The following is a 20483-nucleotide window of genomic DNA, read 5'->3' on the forward strand; positions in this document are numbered from 1 at the left end:
CAGGGCTTGTGACAGGGGGCCTCAAGGTGCAGCACAGGTAGTTTCCAAACTACATTTCTGGAGCCCAGAGTCACTCACATCTTAACAGTGAGGCTCCTTGAATTTTGCTTATGTAAAGCAACTTTAGTAGAGTATCCAGGTAAATGTTTGCTGAAGAATGAGAAAGAGGACAAAAATTCGTGAGTTGATGATTCATGGTCCAGATAAAGGAAGGGTTACAAAAGAGAGGGAGAAAAGCCAAAAACCAAATTCTATAAAGCCCAAACAAACGAAAAGATAGCCCCAATAAAGATGAACTGACAATACCAGGGCAGATGGCTGGTCTCCGGGACCTGTGAGAGTGATATATCGGTGATGCATACGACCATGCTGCAACTTGAACGCACACCTTGCCAGTGGAGATTTTGATCCCCTCAGTCCTGAAGAGGCTGAGGAACGCTCAGTATATCTGGGTTACCCCAGTGTGTAGAGCAAATGTTAACATGTGCCTGGGTGTGAAAAAGGCAGGGGAAACCTCTGTATGGGACCAAGAAACAACCAAAGCAATGTAGAATTGCAATCTTAAACATCTCCTTTGTGTATTACAGTCAGAAACAGGATGTAGTCCTGGACCCAAGTCTCATCTATTTCCTTGCCTGAGTCCTTCCTCTGATGTCAAGACTTCAAAAGTGCTCAGTGAGGCAGGCATCCCCAATTTATGGGTGTACAAACTGAGCCTCAGAGAATGCCCTGGGTCATCCTGGTTTAAGCACTGGCCTGGCCCCCCACTCCACTGCTCTTCCTGTCCACCTTATAGTATGTATGAAGCAGGTGCCAGGCCAGCAGGTGAATCTTATTTTTCAGGAGGTGCCCAGCCAACGGGTGCAAGTGATTTCTCAGTCCGACATCTAATGAATAACAACACGAATGTCAGAAGATGTAAGAGAGAGTCTCAAAAGTAAGAACAGTAGGATAGACAAAGAACAGAGCAGCTTACAGGAACCATGGGAAGATGGAATGACCTTCGCTTTGAGGCTGAATGTTCCAAGGTGCTAGGCCAGAGTGACAGTGGGAAGATCACAAATGGCACAGAGAAGTCAAGCTAGTGACAATGCTGGTTAAGGAAGAGGCTCTTGTTGCACAGCTCTACTGTAATAGGACAGCGAATTAGAGCAGGCTGTCACACAAGCTTTTGGACATGTGGATTCTGGGCTCAGGATGGGGACCTACCTAAATGTGGGTCTTGGCTATCATTTCCTCAGAGAAGATGACTGAACATTGGGGCTGTCTGAGGCCTGCAGGAGAATATAGCACAGCACCAGTAATACAAGAGGGATACTGAGCTCATGTGAGGTCGTCTGGGATTTCTGTGGCCCTAGCCTAACATTTATAATTAATGGAAAGATAACTAGTTTCTTTTCTCATAAGCTCCTCTCATATCCACCTCATGGATTTCAATTAAGAACACTCTTGGCTTCAAGGTCCTAGAACCTAAGGCTGGGCTACTCTCTTGAATTAAAGGTATCTTTACACCTGTAGAGCTTCAGCTCCTGGAATGAACAGGATCATACCACCAAGAAATCTGTACACTATCCAATACAAGAGTCACAAAGAAGAACCCAAAGAGGACATCTGCACCTCTGTGGAATGGGTGGAAAGGTGGCTGGTCTTTCATTGACTGATTTAAGCAGTTCTTAAAATTGTCACTTATTTGGCATGGCTAACCTGTCCTACCAGCACAGTTGGCCCCCAGAAAGGAGTCTGGAGATTGTTTTCCATGGATCTCATCACTGCACAGGACCAGAGAGGTGCCTGTACCTTAGCAGAAGCCCCAGCACAGCCTTGACAGCAGACTGTGACACTTCTCAGCCAAAGATCCTGACTACCAAGCTAGAATGGTCAGCACTTCCAGCCACCTCGCCTCTTTTCCTCGGAAACTGAGCATCTATCTGACTTCTCTATTGGCGATGAACAGACAAGACAAGGACACAGCCCAACCATACAGTTCATTCTAGCTGCCCTGGAAGTAGAAAGAAGGAAACCTGTGCTTAGCAGGATGAAGGCAGCAGAGCTATGATGGGAAAAACAAAAAAGCTTTAATGTATGAAGTGACAGCTAATGAACTGACTCACAGAAGAAGATTCGGCTGATTCTCAGTCTAAATTTTTCATTACACCCCAGGCAGGTGGTGGGTGGATCAACTTGCTTCAGGGGCCAAGGTATCTGGAAAATTTTATAGTGAAATATTTTAATGATCAATATTAACTGTAATTTGTCACTGTACTTTTAATGAGGAAATTAGAAAATGAACCACTGTACAGGTGTTAGACATATCTACAGATAAGATGCAATCTATGCACTCCTACAAAAGGCATCCCAAATATCAATCAAGTTGCCCTTGACTTCCACTGTAAAATAGTCAAGTTTCTCCAAGGGATGCAAAAATGGAAAAAAATCAGATCAGTTATTGCTTTGCCCTTTGGGCTTGGCAAAATATGACAAAGCACCTAAAAATCTAATTGCACAATCAGCTTTACTATTGTTCTTGCCAATTTTAAAGAACTGCTCTGTAAGTATCTCAACATCTCTCAGTATCTAGTAGACAGGTTCATGTATGATATGTCAAGAGCAATGAGGCTTCTACCACCACTAAATAAACCAAAGTCCAAATTCAAGGAGTAAAGGCCAAACAAGGGAGACCCTAGGAAGAGAAGCTGGCAGGGGTCACACCCCATGAATAGAACCTCTCAAGGTGTGCCTTGGAGAGAGAAACCTTTGACAGTTTTAGTAAAAGTTTTCCCCCACACATCAACAGGGAATAGTCAATTGAAAATGTGATCTGTGAAAAACAATCCAGACTGAATGACGTCACCGAAAATCTATTGAAATGATTTAGGGTAACAAATGGAAACCAAAATTTAATGGAAAGCTGAATTCTATAATGAGGAAAGTTAAAGAGTAAAAATTCAACCAATTCTGCCTATCTGATTTTTATTTATTTTCTATGCCCACCATCAAACTAGCTTATTTGGTCCTATTAGCAATATTAAATATTGGTCATCACATGTCAATCACCCTTCTAAGCCCTTTATGTGTATTAATTCTGTTCCTTATCCAAACAAACCCATTTGGGAAATGCTATTCTCCACATATTACAGATAAAAAAAATGGAGGCACAGTGGTCAAATACCTTGTCCAATATCACAAAACTCTTAAGAGGCTATGCCTACATTTGTACCCGCAATTGTCTCCCTAATCTGTGCTCTTAATCACTATGCCTTACTGCCTCTCAACAAAGAGAAATGTCCAAGGAAGAGAAAAAACAATGACATTGAAGAAAAATAGCCTCTCCTTTATTCTTGCGGGAATAAACTCTGTCAACCATTCTCATTCCTTTGACTCTGTGTCCCTCAAGGAAGGTAGACACCATGATTGCCACCTGGCATCTCCTCCACTGTGGGGAGGGGATGGGATTTGAACAGACTGATCCATTGATGTGATCTCTGAAAAAAGGATATCTTCTATGTACAAGCTGATATTTCTGTTTGTGGATTAGACTCCAGTGAACTTGGGAAGTACAAGTCTTTCCAAGTCACCATGAGATAACTGACAAACATCAAACTACAGATTCGCAAAGCTGAGGCTCAGATCCTAGTCTCTAGTGGTGGTGGGGAAGCAGTAGTCCTTAAAATCCAACCTGAAATAGTCAACCAACCTAATTTACTTTTCTGCTACATGAACTACCCAAGAGGAAACAAAAACAAAGATCATCTACTGAGCACTGACGGTGCTCGTGCCAGGGACTGATAAGCCTCTATACATACCATCTTCTTTGCTCATCCTCCCACATTCTCCCTGGAGAGAGGGGCAGGGACTTACCAGCTTCTTTGTGAAGGCAGGGAGTTCCCAAGTATTACAGATCAGCAGAACTTCTAGGACAAAAATTTTGCTGGCATATGACTAAAGGTGAAAAATCTGGATAACACTGTATGAGTCTTTTCTGAAGCTCCATGTATACAAGATAAAAGACTCTCCTTTATTCTGAAATTAACTTCTTCCTACTTCTGATGTTGAAACGTCTTATCTTTTATGAAGGGACTATGATATTACATGACAATTTTAACACTGCTGTTTTTAATATCCTTGCCTCAAAATAAAATCTAACGCTATGTTCAGCCTCCTCAATTAAAAACATGTTGTTGTTGTTGTTGTTAGATCCTGAAATCCTAAAGTGTGGGGTCACTGACCAGGGATGATATCCTGGATTCAGCCAGGAAGGGAATTCAGAAAAAAAGAAGGTAACCCCAGTGAGCCGAAATATACCCAGCATTGCTGCCGTCTTCCTTGCAAATCTCTGATCTGACCTCTAGTTACTTCTTAAGTCCCCAGTGGTTGCTACCAGTAGGAATTCCCTGTCCTTCCTGTCCAAGCTGACATGCCAGGCAGAGTTCAGGACACAGCTTTAAATGTGGTTTCCTGATTAAAAGGGAGACTCCAGTTAGGCAGGAAGGAACTCAAGCTTGAATATTATATGTCATAGTCATCTACCGCCTCTTAGGAATGAAAACATCAACAGAAATGACCTGGAGCAAAATATCATTCCTGAGAAAACCCCCAACAACCCAGGGAGGGACTCTAACACAGAACTTCATCTTTTATGTTTTCTTTAGCAATAAAGTGACATGCTTAAGACTCAGTCACTCTAAAATACTTTAAAACCAAATAATATTTGGAACAGCAAATAGTGATGAAAAGAAACGAATGCTAAAAGGAACCAGGTATAGCATCTATACGGTAGCTAAGACAGGGTGTCAAGAAAGAGAAGCACCCACGGAGTCAGGCAATGGATAGCTTACTTGACTCTGCCACCAACTTGCCTTGGAATCTTAAAGGAGATGATTCTCAGATCTATTCATGTTAAGTCCTAAAATTCAAAATAAGATGGCTGGTCACATTAAACCCTAAATTCTGTGGTTCTATTTATTGCCTGCAAGAAGCACAAGCTACTTTCATATGTCAAGAAGGACAGTGAGAAGTAATATTAAGAAAGAGCTTCTTAAAGGAATGGTGTCAAGTTTCTGAAGGCTCTCAAGACCCTGACTAGACATAGGTGAGTGACGAGCTGATGGAACGGAGCTCCAGGAACATCTCTGATGGGTTTTCCCCAAGGGAGTCTCTTGCCAGAGCACAGACATAAAGAACTCAGGCCCTATTGCTGAGCACAATAGAGAACAGCAGGGAAGAAGGAAACAAGAGGGAAAGAAAGATCAATAAGGCAAAGGCCAAAAACAAGTGGGATCTTAGGAACATAGGGGAGTGTGTGAGGGACAGGCAGCATGAATGAGTTCAAGGCTTGGAGGTTTATACAGTATGTAAAGGATGGAGGGTGGGAGAAGGGAGTTGGATCAGAAGAAGAATGGACAGATGAACAGAAAGAACAAAGAAGGAAGAAAAAAGAAAGGAGAGAGAATCAGATCCTCCATCTCTCAATTTTTAATAGAAATAGGATTTCTTAACTCTCCCTGCCCTGACATTTACCAAACAAGTTACCAGATGTGAAGTCCTGTGGCCAACTGCATTCCTGTAAATAGCCAGAGATTAAGCAGAGAAAACCCACACGCTTCACGTGAACAATATAACACCATTTTCCATCGTGAGAACACAGATGTGGCCCATCTGTACGGAGATATGGAAGGGGAAAAAAAAAACTGCACGAAGGGTCCATAACCTTTCAAGAAAAGATTTGGGGCTAAGCTATCCTGAAATAGAACATTTTGATTACAAAATAAAAACTAGGTCAATAAGATAATGGATGTGATTTAAATGAAAATCACAGTATTTGTAATGGGCTAAAAATGGTATCAATATTACTGCAGAGAAAGAATATAATTAAATTTATTTTTAAACAGCAGCTCCCCACCCCAGGCCGACAAATCCCAGCCCAGCCACCAGTATTCCTCCACCTCATCCGTGAGGAATGTGCTGGCATCCCACAAGTTGGTCTGAAGAATGCGGAGTTTCCGTAGGACTTCAGAAGATCCCAGATGACACTGGTTAGCCACATTCTTTCACTTGTAGATCACTGTTACTAATTTAGAAAGCAAAGGAATGGAAGGTTGGGATCTCACCACGTCATTCTCTTACCAGTTTTTTTTTTTTTTAATTTTCTGGCATGGAAACATGCAAATATAGGTACAGCTGCCACAGGTCTGCCATCTATTGAAACAAGGGACTTTGGGAGAATTCCAGACAGTTATGAGGTGGAATCGGTCTTTGCACAGGCTAGGAATTAAGACAAAGGGTGAAGTGCACATTTCTGGTTTTTTTCCTACAATTTGTGACATGATTTTTGTGGAGAAACTAAAACTCTGGAATGTCGTTCATCTTCTACACTCTCCTTGGGAAAGGGGCGAAGAAAAGCAGGTGAATTAGATGTAAGGAATAATGCTTCAGGTGATGAATACAATTGCTATGTCACACAAAGTTTACCCTGGCATTTCCTGAGAGTCTATATAAAAGCCACAGCCAAGGAGTTGGTTTGTGAGTCACAAAACATCAGTGGCCCTTCCAAACTGAGGATGCCCACAGGGAGAAAATAAAAACAAATCAGACATAACTCGCTGATGAATATATTACTTTAGATGATGGAAGTGTGTGTGTGTGTGTGTGTGCGCGCGCGCGCGTGTGTGTGTGAATTCACACACACATGTGAATGCATGATTCCCTTATTAAAGGAAATTGCGTCAACATTTATATCCTAGAAATCTTAGAATAAGATATCAGCATGACTACATATACATATTAATCATTCAGAAGAGGTTATTTTCAAAATCTTTTGTGAGAAATGCATATTTACTAGTAAGTTCTTTTAAAGCATTAACTCTTCCTGTGTTTAAATTCTAACACACCAAACATTATTTGCAAAGCATTCATTCACCCTTAGAAAGCATAATATGCCTCCCATGAAGAAAATCTGTTCAATGACAACAGAACTTGTCAAACAAGAGAACTAGGGAACTTATTTCATGGAATGACTAATGTCATGCTGAACTCCCTCAGTACAATTAAATATGCTAGTATAATATCATTAACTTAATGCCCACATCACCTCCTCATTACTTTGAGCATTACAATAAAAGGTATTTCAAAAAATAGCAAGTTGACAGACATAACCATGAGTCTACAAGTGACTTAAGGAACTCCAAGCCCTGGTATTCTGAATCAAGTGAAATAAGTTACCACAATAGGTCTTGAAGAATTCTCAGCCATAAGAGGAGCCAAGGGCTTTGAATAATCTGAGCTCATCTGAACACTCCTGGGTTGTTCTTATATATAGTTTCTCCCAATAAGCAGGCCCTTTAAGCCTTGAAGTGAAAATAGTGAAGAAAATATGTGGCAAGGGTCACTGCAGGCTGTGCAACCTCTGTGAAGATCCACAAAATAAGGTCTTGGTTTTCTAAAGAAAAGCATTCAGTTAGTATATAAATAAACAAAAACAAAAATTCTTATCTTCTATGACTGCAGTTTGGAGACCTTGATATGATGTGAGAGAATAATTAAAAAGTCAATAAGCAAAAAACACTGAAAGAAACTCAGTGCAAGCATGTGATGTGGGACACGCCTTTGTTTAGTGGGTCTGGTGGGGGGTTTATTATTTATAGGGAAAGGGAAAGAAGATGACAAAATAAGCTCTTGACAAAGAGGAGGCAAACTTGTGCTGGGAAAAGCTTGGTGGGAAGAGAAGGCATCTGAGTGGTTGCCACTGTCAAAGGATGAACTTGGTCTAGTGACTTTGGTATATCTTGGCTTCTTATAAGAGAAGAACTATTTGGGGGCTAGGGAAACAGGGTATTTGGAGAGAAAGAGAAATAGCTGCTTGAGCATGAGTGAGAGAAGGAAGCCCTCTTCTTTCCTGCCAACCTGCAAGTGAAACTACAGTCTAGTCCCCAGGGCTGCCATAACAAGACAGGACGGAGGTCGAAGTGAGCCACTGGCTATGAATGCCCAGAGACTTTGGATGACTCGCCATTTCAGCCAATACTACGGGAAATGGGAAATCACTAGCCAATAGTGATCCTCTTCTATAAACAGGGGTCTTGTATCTGCTTATGCAACTATTACTCATGCATGTTCAAGAACAGGCTGGGCTGGTCAAGCCAATAAGTGATGTAAAGGTTTATCTACAAATAATATGTAAACCCTCTATTCCAGGATCAGAATTCTAGCACCTTGTGAGTCCATTAATTAGTTCCATCACTTGGTTCACTGCACTTTTGTGAAATTTGTCAGGTGAGGATCTGCGAACTGGAGAAGGGGAAGATAAGAGAACCGTCCCTGGATCAATCATTCCCCAAAATACGCATTCTCTATAACCCTTTATATTGTCCTATGGGTACATTATATATCAGTAATGGTAATAGAAGTACTTGCTTCTTAGAGTAAATGTCTAAATAGACTAGAAATGAATACCAAATAGATCAACACTGGCCATTTTAATAGAAAAATTATGGAATGTGACATGTAAATGGAAATCTTACATTTATAAAAGCAGGCAAAATGATTATGTGTGACAAATACTTATAGGCAAATGAGAAAAAGTAGAAAAAAATTTTCCCCTTCTAAAATAAACTAATCTTTTTTCAGCATACAATTCTCCTAAGTTCTGACATTTATGCTTGCTTGAAAAAACAATTTAAGTCAACACTTCCCACTCTGTTATTCAACCCTGAGGCATGTAATTTTGATTAAATGGCTCCAAAATACCTTCCTTCACAAAGAACGGGTACCAACTGACTTGACCATGACAAAGTCACTTTGCAGTTTGACTTCTGCTACCCAGATGGGGCCCTACTAAGCCTCAAGTTTACCTTCGCCCACTCTCTCCTGCTTCTCCTTCCTTTGAGGACTCTACCTGGTGACCCCTGCCATACCATGCTGTTGTCTTCAAAAGGCACCTCTTCATTTTCAATGACACCATATGTAGAATGGTACATTCCTCCCCAGGGTCAATGCCTCCGTTCCAAAAGGGGATCCTATGACTTCCTTCTTCCTAAAACCTCTGTCCCACTCTCAAATACACTTCTCATTCAGTTTCTCTTTCTCTTCTGGCTCCTCCTTCCTCCTCAAAATCTTAAAACACTACTCCACCAAATCACCAGACAACTCTAGGATCATTTGTTCAGTTGCCTACTTGAAACTCCCCTGCCCAAGGATATCTAATAGGAACCTCTGACTTCACACATCCAACACTTGATCTTAGTGATAAACCTGGTACTCGTTCAATGTTCCCATCTCAATAAATATTCCCATCTCAATAAATGGGGGAGGGGCTGGAATCACCCCGTCTGCCCTCTTTCCCTTCATATATCTCATCCAATAACAAAGCCTGTTGACTGTCTTCAAAATATAGCCCCAACTCTAAGCACTCATCTCCACACCCACCATTGGCTACCCTAGTCCAAGCCATCACATCTCTTACCTGGCCATTACACTTAAAATACAACCCAAAGTTTTACATGACTTGGATAGCTCCTGGTAGCTCTAGAGCCTTCAAGTCTATCTTCTTAAGTCCATCTCCCACCACACTTTGCCTTGCTCACTCCATTCTAGTCACACCAACTCTCTATGTTTGAAACATGCAACTCTGAATGCCATCTGTAGCATGGATGAAATATTACCTCTATGCAAATGTTAAATTGATCCTTCTGCCAACCTGCTTCTCTAATAGAGCCTCAGGGTACACATTCTGTCTACAATGCATCTCGAGCTAGATGTCCCTGTGCCAAAACCAATTAGACACTGCAAAAAAGGAGCTGTTCCTCCATCACCAGGCTGGAACCCTTGCCAACCTCCAGTGTACTTCAATCCACAGTTGACTGCCAGACCCTACCACGCTCCCCAGAAGTCTCAGTTTGCTCTTTCCTCTCCCTCTTTGCAGTCTTGCGCCTGTCCTGGTCGTCCTATATTTGAAACCCCACCCTTCCTCTAATTGCTCCTTATCTCTCTCACTGCTGTAACAAGGGTCCATCCAGAGGTTAAGGCAAAAGGTTCTTTCTATACCCAAGTTCAGGCCCATGGCTGTTAGCCTCCATTCTACTGTCTTATGTAGTGTAATACAGTAGCCACTATCCATGTGTGGCCATTTAAATTTCAATTAATTAAAATTAAAAATTCAGTTCCTCAGTTGTACTAACCACATTTCAAGGGCTCAATGGCCACATATGGCTGGTGGTTACCTTAATGAACAGCACCGTTAGAGGACATTCTCATTACAGAAAATTGTTAGTGCCAGAAGCTATCTCCTCTGACAAATTTATTCAACTCCCATGACAACACCTTCTGGTAGAATAAATCCCATGCTCACAAAGCCCTTTCAACCTACTAAGCTCTCATATTTCAATTTTAAGGAACTTCTGATACTTTCCTCCCTAAGATCCATCCCAATTTTAAAGGAAAAGGAGATCACATGCCCTTTGCCCTATTCCACATAAACCCAAGTTCTGTTTCATAAAATTTATTTTCTTTGCAGAATATTTACATATTAATATTCAATTTATATCTTTCAAATGCTGACTCAGCTGTTATGTCTTTACTATGTGCTTAGGAAGGTTGACTGTTTTAGACTGAACAGTCTTGGGCACTAAGCCAATATTTAATGGTGCCAAGCATAAAAAGCTCTTTAAAAAGTGTATTTTAATAAAGATGATAACACAGTGGGGAAGCATTTAGGCCTTGGAGTTAGCTAGGCCTCTGTCTGTTTTGCCACTTATTAGCCAGGGACCTTGGGCAAACTATTTAATCCTTCATCATCCTCTATTTAAGCACCTACAAAAGAGAAAAAATTAACATATGGTGAAAATTAAATGAGATGATACCTGTAAATCGCTTTAGCAATGTTTGATACATGATGACCACTCATTAACGTTAGCTGCTACTAATCAGAGTGTATTAAAGAATTATAAACAAAATAAGCTTAAATAATTCACAAGGAGGTTAAAAGCAAGCTAGAAAGAAATCCCAAATGTAATTGTTTGTCTTACAGAGTCAAATGAATGTCTTCAGATACAATGTATTAGATATTACTTAAATATCAAGTCTTGGAAAATATGTATCAGAGTAACATAAATTTGAACATTTCCATTCTATTTCTTGTATAAAAGCTACATCGTGTTTCCAGTCCTTTGGAAAATTTGTCTCAGAGACAGTGGAACCTTGCTTGGCAAGTTGAACAAGTTTCCATTAGTTAAATGCAACAAGGATGATTTCATTTTAAAAGTGAAATGTGGAGAGTGGCTAAATGGAGAGAGTACAACTCATCCTACTAGTCTTTCAAAAAATCTGAAAAACAGATTCTTCCTATTATAGGAAGAAGTACGATTTCCAATTCAAAGTGCACGTGGATATTATTTTGTATCGAGTGCTTAGAAGTCCATCATCCCAGTGAACAAATAAAATAGGCACACACATTCCATGCATATGGAACATCTCTCTCACTAACTATAGTAGCTGAAATTCAGAGGTGGCCATATATGCTCAATAGCCAAAAGCCAGTACATTAATCCTGCCAAACAAGTCACTATTCTTCTTTTGCTATAGCTTCTAAATGTGTGAGGCTGGTGTTTCTCAAAGTATGCACCCTGGACCAACAGTAGCAGCACCTGGGAACTTATGCATTCTTGGACTCCTGGATCTACTGCATCAGAAACCCTGAGGGTGAGACTTACCTGTATTAGATCATCGCTCCAGGTGTTTCTGGTGCCAGAGCTACACCTGTGCCTTCTATTTGAGCACTTGTGCCTCTATTTGGGGCAGTTCCAATAGAGAAGTCATTAGGCCTCCTTTTGGACAGGTAATATTGAAAAAAATCACCAAGTGACTCTCATCTGTACTGACACATAATATGGATTTAGTCTTATTTACTAAGACTTGATTCTCTGATATCAAAATTAATGGAATCATTTATAATGTTAAGCAGAGCCTACGAAGGGGAACCTTTGTGATCTGTCAGGCACTCAAAATCTGGGCCAGGTGGGGAAAGCTAACTTCAAAACCCCTCATTTTTGTCTGTCATGAAAATGGAATTGAATAAAATTTGTCTCAAAACCGTATGTTTTAATTATCTTGGCCTCTATAGTAAAAGTTATTGATCTACAATGAGAGAAAGTAACAATATAAAGAATGGAGTAATGAAGTTAATTTAGGAAAGCCTCTAACACATTTTTTTTTAAAAAAATTCATTTTGGAAAGCAAAAGAATTGTGGAATTATACAACAAAATCCCACCAGATAAACAAAAAAGAAAGATACAGGCAAACCTCTTTGGATGTTTTTATAAGACATAACATTTCTTAATGGTCAAAACTCAGAGGGAAATAGAGAGATGTTCTGAACCTTGAAACTTGAATAATCACATAAAAGAACTTATAAACAAAAGTGTCTTAAATGACATTTGTTGTCATTTTTTAGAAGATCCAAAACAAAATGAAAGCTCATTTTAATATTTTGTTGCTTCTATAATGTTGACAGTTATATTTTTACAATTCAAATAGATTCCCCAGAAGAGTGCCTTATTCATTTTTTAGTAGAAGGGAATAAAATTCAATATGCATAAATTTCAGGTCTTGTGCTTTCTTAAAAACAACTTTTTTTCTTAAAATCAATTTTTCTCACAAGGATTATAGAGTTACATTGTTTTTGTAATTAAGACAATTTAAAGCAACTAACAGTCATTCATAAACCAATATAAAAGATACATTACAAAAGTTGTATATGGTTCCAATTTCTAAAAGAAGACAGTAGTTACCTCTGAGGGAGCACAGAGAAAATTTTACTTTTTCAACTTAAATCCTTGGATTCTATTCAAATTTGACTCCGTACATATTTAGTACATTTTCAAACCTGCGTTAGCAATAAGTTAACTTAAAAATAACACACCCGCCTTACAAAACCATTAACCTTTACTTGTGTTACCCTGAATATCACAAATTTCAGGCAGTAGTTTCAGCAAACATCCTTTGCAATTCGAGTACACACTCACTAGATGACTACAGATTCCATCTGGTACAAGTCAGTCACCATGCAAAACTGAAGCCCAGAGAAGAGGGTAAAAGGGATTTTCCTATACCATCAGATTTACAGAGAATGAAGGCAGAGCTCAACCTCAGTTCTTTGCCTTCTCAGCCCTTTTGAAGTTCCTGTCACGTTGCCTGTTACATGTTCTGCCATGACACTCGTGTGTTTAAGATCGGAATCAAAAACACATGAACCTTCTACAGTTTTACAAGCATGGAACTCCATTCGAATGCAGTGGAACACCATCATCAAGCCCCACACTTAATGACCTAAGGAGAGGGTCATGTGGAGGCAGAGTGAGGGAAGAGCCAAGATCAGGGCCTAGGGAGTCTTCTGCCTGAATTTGACTTCTCTGGTTACTAATTGTGTGAGTAATGGCATGTAGTCTCTTTCTTTATGCCTTCTTTTTCTGGTCTGCAACATGCCAATTAAAAATAACATCCAGTTGCTCAAAGTTGTGAAGATTAAATAAAACAATTTATGTTGAATTTGTAGCCAAGTGGCTGGTACATAATAAGTGCCCAATAAATATTACCTATTAACAAACCAACATTCACATTAATAAACTAGGCACAATTTAGAACTTTCCTCACTAGTTCCTGGCTGTTTTTAATCTATCACATATGAGGGTATCCTCTCTGAAATTTGATCAGATGTGCCCTTCTTTGAGAAGACTTGCATTTTACCACAAGTTAGTGACCTTAGATAAGATCCATCTCTCTTGGGGCTGAGATGCTCAGATTTAATGAGTGTGTGTGAAAATACTATAGGCCAGCAAGGTTTCCTAAACAAAAAAATGATATTTTTGTTTTTCAATTACCCCAAATTTCAGCTGAGTCAAGAGGCCTTCCCAGTGGTTTGCTCTGGCATATCACCCAAACCACCTTTGATTGTTTCTCCCAGTTGTCCCAAATGCTCATTTGTTCTAAGGGGTCCCTCCTGGCCCACCTAGTTCACAGTCTGGTGTAAGGCCCCTTCCAGTCTTCCATTGGAACCCCCCTTTTCTCCTTCCCCTTGGCAGAAAGGCCCCTCTTTTCTAAGGTTGAAAGTGTGAGAACCAAACCAAACACAGAAACAAAAACCCTGTGATTAATTTCCTTTTAAATCCAAAGAGGTGGTTTTCCACTATTGTCTTCAGCAAAGCAGAGGTAAGTCAAATCCCCGTGACCTCCTTAACAATGACATTCTTGAAGGCACAAACAGAATACGCAATAACTGACCATTTAAACATATCTGAAATACTTTGTCATACATACTTTCCAAGTGTCTTATAATGTGTCTCACAACTTCAAGGAGCATGTCAATCTCTGCCTACCAGCTTAAACGGAAATTAAAATATCTGAGCCATCTCGAGTCATCCCAGGGATGTTTTGAGAAGCTTACCAGAACCAGTAACAACAGCCCATTGAGAGACCATCTGGGCGTCTCTGGACCTAGGAGACTTCCTAGCTTGAAGCTGGTACTTCCAAAAAGGACTGACCCGTGCAATGTCTGGTTAAGTGGCAGTCAGAAGCACACTTTGGGATTCTGAAACCAATCAACAGCATGAGGCCTGCAATTACCAATAGCTATGTGAGGAGAAGGTTCACTGTCAATGTTATCTGTGGAGTGCGACCAACCCTGAGCTCACTCAGTGAGCTCCACATCACGGCAAATAATTCTAACGGGTGTATTCCTTTGTTTTCTCTTTTCCTGTTTTCTTTTCCAAAATCAGGTCTGCTGAAGAGAAGTACAGTGAGTAAAGCAGGGATGGATGGAGTTCTTGGAGCCGGGTTCCAACTTCTTTGCTTTTGCCTGTCATCTTAATCAGTTTTACCAAATCCCTTGCTGATTCAGCACTTTTCCTCTTTGTATCTGCTTAATTTCCTTTCAAATACTGAAGGAGATATTAGAGGAAATAAAGATGCCATTGAATCAGCAAATCTCTTGAGAACTTGGAAGAAAGGAAATAGTGTCTTTTACTATCCAGGAACTTTCTAAGCACCATTAACCCCTACATTGGGCTGAGTTCTCTGTCATTTGTGGGTACTGGTGAGCTAGTGACTGTGTGAGGCATTCCCAATATTCATTAATACTTGTAGGCTGGTGGCACCATGTTTAGACATCGAGGACTGGTAGATTTTGTTAAAGCACTTCCCCTTGGTTCAGAATACTGCTCTCTCTACTGATTTGATACCCAACTCTTTCTCATCCCCTCAACCTGAAATTAGGAATCCAGGTCATCCACTCAACTGCATCTTTCATTCTCGCCATCTTGATGACTAAGAGTATCAGGCACATAGCTGGTATTGAATGAATGTCTAATGAATGAGTGAACTCACTATCCACTGCTACTCCAACCAGATAATAAGGCAAGGATTTGCCTGGAAACCTGAGGACAGAATGGATGACAAGAAGTTACAAAGCCAGATGGATTGAGAAGGATTCTTCCATGGAGAGCCACGGCCAGACTAATTTGAGGGCAGTTGTTTGTGTCATGTTTGCCACACCAGCTCCCATGTTTATAGCTCCTCTGGCCACCTCCAATTTTAGAGTACACCTGGCGCCACCTTGTTGAACAGAGTGCCCTAAAAATGTGCTCCCCTAGGACTACCTTCCCAGCCTAGACAAAGCCTTGCCTACATCTTTGTGACCCTAGCCTGTGCCCTCAGTGAAGTATCAGGAAGGAAATCTGGCAAATCTGTTCAAGTCATAACACTGGTAGAAGACTTGATATATGCATTTTAATAATTTCTACCTTCCAGGAGCTTAAAACCTGTTGACTTATTGGTAAAGCCCCAGACAGAAAATTAAAGGTCATCAGTCTTCCACAAAAACGTACCTCTACGTAGAAAAGAAAAAATGAAAGAAAGAAAACTATACTGGACTTGGAGTCAGAAGACTTTGAGTTTGAATACTGGCTGTACCTCTTACTGGCTGGTTACCTTAAACATAACATGTACTCTCTCTGATCTAAAATGTCATCACTTGTAAAATGGAGAGTGATGTCTCATGGTGCCATTATAAGGATCAAATGAAATAACATTTACAAAACTGCTATGTAAAATCTAATATAGTAAATGAATGAATGTAGTAAGTAGTGCAGCAAAGAAGAAACAAGACTCGTCTTTGAGAATTCAGAATATAACGTACAAGAGGAAATGGGTATCACATTCACTGAGTTTCAGAGACTTGAGCCGTGATCTGTAGGGTCTAATACATGATCATAATAACAAAAATACAGGTGGTCCTTGCTTGTGGACCTGGAGATGTTGCTGCTAATGAAGGAGATAATGATGATGGTGCCTTTATTGAGTGATAACTGTATACCTGGCATTATCCTGAGCACTCTATGTGTATGATCTTGTTCAACCTGGCAATAACCCTAGGAGGTTATTATCCCCATTTTACAGGTAAGAAAGAAAACTACAACCTAGAGAGTTCAATTCATCATCAAGTGAGATTCACTCAGCACAAACGTTTCTTTCCCAGAGACTGCTGAATGAGAGGATAAAAGCATCAGGAAGTCAAAGCGAAGCCTTTATTCAGTAGGAATGAAAGGGTGAATTGGAGAGAGGTGAACCTCAAGAGCAGGGGTGGAATGAAGTTACAGACACTAAGAAGAAACCTGCAAGGATCCTAGTGTGAAAGACCAAAAGGCAATTCTTTAGAATGGAAGACAAAAAGTAGGCTGTGTGTAAGGGGAAGGTAAGTAGGAAGCAGGGAGAATGTAATTGTTGGGAAACCAGCTGAGATACACCATGGCATTTTCCCCACAGCCTGCCCAATACACCAGGCACACTAATCAGCAATGTTCTCATTCTCAGAGGCATGACTTGCTGCTGTGACAATTGAGGGCTGGGGTGAGGGCACGCTGATGAAGCTGCTGCCTTCCCAAATGCTTCATGCCACCTCTGAGTATTCAGCACCATTCCTGTGAGCAATGACAGGAGGAAACAGCTACAGCTGGCTGTCACCACCAGACTGCTAATGAAAACCAGAGAGTCTGCAAACAAAACTGCCGGGTTCTCACAATCAAACCAGAACAGTATGCATTTGGAAAAAAGGAGCATTTTCTACCGGGAACAGGTTTTTCACAGTGGTGGGTCGGTCCCCACAGGATTGTCTTAGAAACAATCAACCAAAATGAGATATACCAATCCTGACGATGTCTTTGCAATTCTGTATTTTTCTTCTTCTGAATCAATAAATAGTTGATTCTTTGTCAATTGGGACTACTTACATCCCAAACCCAGATAAGGGACTTCAGAGATTAGCTACAGATCTTTATGGTTATGAAACAAATTTTACAAAACCAGATTTAAATATGGAAATCCCATGGTATAAAATAAAACTGCCAGGTACTTGGGGAGGGTGAGAAGGAAGACAGGGTTGGGGCGGGAGAAAGATATTTCCAAGGAAATAGTAAAGGTGGAGTTATAGTTTTGTTTTGTTCCATTGGGGGAAGGCCAACAGAAACCACTCTTCCCTGACTTGCTTGGGGTAACAGGTTGGCAGACGGTGATTTGAAGACACACTGAAAACAAAATCCCAAGGCTATTTTTTATCAAACACAAATATTTTACTTTAATTAGCCAATTCATGCAGACTTTCTAGCCAGACATATTCTATTGAAAACAAGCAGAATGACAAAGATTTGGCATCTTAAAAGAGAGTCAATAGCAGAATGTTAGACCTCTTCTTAATATCCTTTGTCAAGGAGCCAGACAGTAGAACCAGTAACTGGGAACATGGTTGTGTGTGTGTGTGTGTGTGTGTGTGTGTGTGTTTCAATTCATATGGCATGACAATCAAAATATTTTATCTAGGTAGCCAGGTATCAGGCACCACTAGCATCCAGGGTAAATGTAAGCAGAGTGCTGTGAGCTGCCCTGTTTGAAATCCCAAAGCGAAGGAGACACAACCGAGCTGAACAGGGAATAGAAGCTCGACATAGAAGTTCTGGGAGATTCTGAGCATAAGAGGAACCCTCCTTGAAGGGATGCCAAAGGAAACCCTGATCCACCTAACAGGCCACAGGTTGTCACTGCTTCACGTAGCCCAGGTGGTGGTGGCTGTGAAAAGTGGCCCATGTGTGGAGTTCACATCCTCTCCTACAACTTCACACTTTTGACCTTGGCACCTCAGCTGGGTTAGTTGAGGGTAACATGTTTTAGACAGGGGTGTAGGACACATGAGAGAAACAAAGAAGCTAGGTATGGATCAGGAGAGGAGGCAATAAAGACATCAACAATGACAAGATAACAAGGGTAACTGCAGTGACCCCAGGCTACGAGACAGGCATTTGCCAAGAACTTTATTTCTAGTATTTCTGTTAATTCCCACATAACTCTGCAATGCAGGTTATTTCCCCTTAATAGAGATGAAGAAACAAGCTTAGAGAGATCATTAATTGGCCAGAAGTACCCTCCACAGATCTGCTAAACCAGGTCCCCAACCCCCTGGGAAACCAACTGGCCTAGGCACCTAGGGAGACAAGTGGGCTTCTGTGCCCTAAGGTGAATAAACCTGAACTTAGTCAGATTTAAAAATACTAAAGGGCAAAAATCAAAACCAACCTATGTGCTTGATGGAGGAGCTTCTCTTCAACCACATCATTTAAAATAGAACTATACCAAAAGTCTCCTCTCCTGGAACATCTGGATACTGGATCCGGATAACAAAACTAACTTCAATTTCTAGCCTGGCTACAAATCATTGTAACCAGTTCCTATGATAAAATAAATCAGTTTGGGGATTCTATTGTCACTGAGAGTATCCTCTATCCAGAAACAATACAGTATAACACAGTAAATGACAGATAAACTCTTACAGGAACTTCTCTTGCTGCTCAAAGAATGTTTTACTTATAGACAAGTCTTCTTTTAAAGCAAGGACTTATAAATGAACATGCTTATAAATCAGAGAAGTGTAATAATTCGTCATAACTTCTCTTTTTATTTATGTTTAAGACAGACTGTCTATGATGCTAAAAGTTGACAATATTCATCAGTAAATATTCACCCTTAGAATGTCAATCTACTCAGGGATCGGTATAGGATTGACAGAGCCAACTCAGAATGACAAACAGGGGAAATTCCAGGCACAACATTTATGGGAAACATCAGGTTATTATGCTCCCAAGGCCAGCTGCTGTGTGAGCTGTGGCTCCCTGGTAGAGTCCCCATGAATCACGAGGATTCACAGTTGCCCAAAGCCTGTGGCATTCACCAGGTGGCTTGCTTAAGCAAAGACAAGACTTTCTTCTGCTCCTGGAGAGTGAGGACTCCATATGTTGTGCCATAATCTCCTCGCAGCAAAAATAGCCTCTGAGATTTATATCGCTTCCAAGAAGGAATGAGGTATGGACGGTGACCATTTGGCAAGAGGCTAACAAGATGGGAACTCTGCAATAACTGCCCCATTTTGATGCCTGAGACCTTTATTAAATAACAGAGCAATGTGTTAGCAGAGGGGCTAGGGGGTCTGGACATTTTTTATAGGTATATGAGGAATTCTTATTAAAAACTGCAAGAATTCAAGAGGCCCTGAGTGGCACATGAAACAAAGGGCAAAGAAATTTCATCTTCTGGGGATCCCCTAAAGGCCACTTAGGATGGATTTAATGTAACTAGTGTCAAAAAAGGGTTAGAGGCACTTCACTGCATCCCTTGCAAAACTGTCTTCTACCCTGCTCCTTTCTCTTATCTTGAGAAGCCAAAGTGCTGGAGCAAGATACTTCCCTCTCCTCCAGCAGAGGCTGTTGGTGAACTCTGGGGCCAAGAGGGCTCTTCCTCTTCCTCTTCTGTGCTCACAAGGGGAGCTACCTCTTAGCTCTCTTCTCCATATGGTAGAGGTACACCACATCTGATTTTGACTTCTCAGCAGCTTTGGCCAAACAGTTCAGCATTTTCTCATGCCTCACTTGGCTTCTAGGGGGATATTCTCCTGGCTTCCTGCCACCTCACAGACAGCGCCCCGTCACCCTTGTCTGCTAATTTCTACACTTCTTCCTGCCTCCTAGCGTTGCAATGACTTAGTTCTTTGCCCTCATTTCTGCTCTATTCATACTTTCTCCCGTGGTGAGCACACGCGGTCTCGTGCCAAGGTAAAACAAACACCCACATTTATGTCTCCACCCAGATCACTCTCTTTGGAGGTCCAGACTTAAACATCCAACTGTATATTCAACATTAGGACTTGAGGTACAATAGACATCTCCATCTCAACATGTCCCAAACTGAGTTCCTGAGCTTTTTGTCCCAAGTCCTTTCTATCTCAATTGATGGGATCTCCATCCTTCTAGTTGTTCAGACCAAAAAATCTTAAGGGTAATTCTTGACTCTTCTCTTTCTCTCATACCTTCTATCCATTCCCTCAGGAAATTGTGTTGGTTCTCCTATCTTCCAAATATATTAAAAATATATCTAGAGTATGATCACTTTTTACCAGTGG

The 20483-nt window shown here is 40.8% G+C and overlaps 1 protein-coding gene across 4 annotated transcripts in view; it reads right to left on the reverse strand.

The window, feature by feature from the left end:
• Nucleotides 1-20483, reverse strand: part of Samd4a (sterile alpha motif domain containing 4A) — a 210977-nt gene that overhangs the window by 127186 nt on the left and 63308 nt on the right. The window contains exon 2 of one of the 4 annotated variants that reach the window (XM_058584648.1): nucleotides 2112-2202. The exons of the other annotated variants lie outside the window; for them this stretch is intronic. The gene's annotated coding sequence lies outside the window, so the exon portion shown is untranslated. The remainder of the gene's footprint in view (nucleotides 1-2111; nucleotides 2203-20483) is intronic. 4 annotated transcript variants of the gene reach the window in all.

Source organism: Marmota monax, unplaced genomic scaffold, assembly GCF_021218885.2.
Source record: "Marmota monax isolate L192 unplaced genomic scaffold, Marmota_monax_Labrador192_F-V1.1 WCK01_AAM20220418_F8-fsc00001, whole genome shotgun sequence".
In the NCBI taxonomy this organism is placed as follows: domain Eukaryota; kingdom Metazoa; phylum Chordata; class Mammalia; order Rodentia; family Sciuridae; genus Marmota; species Marmota monax.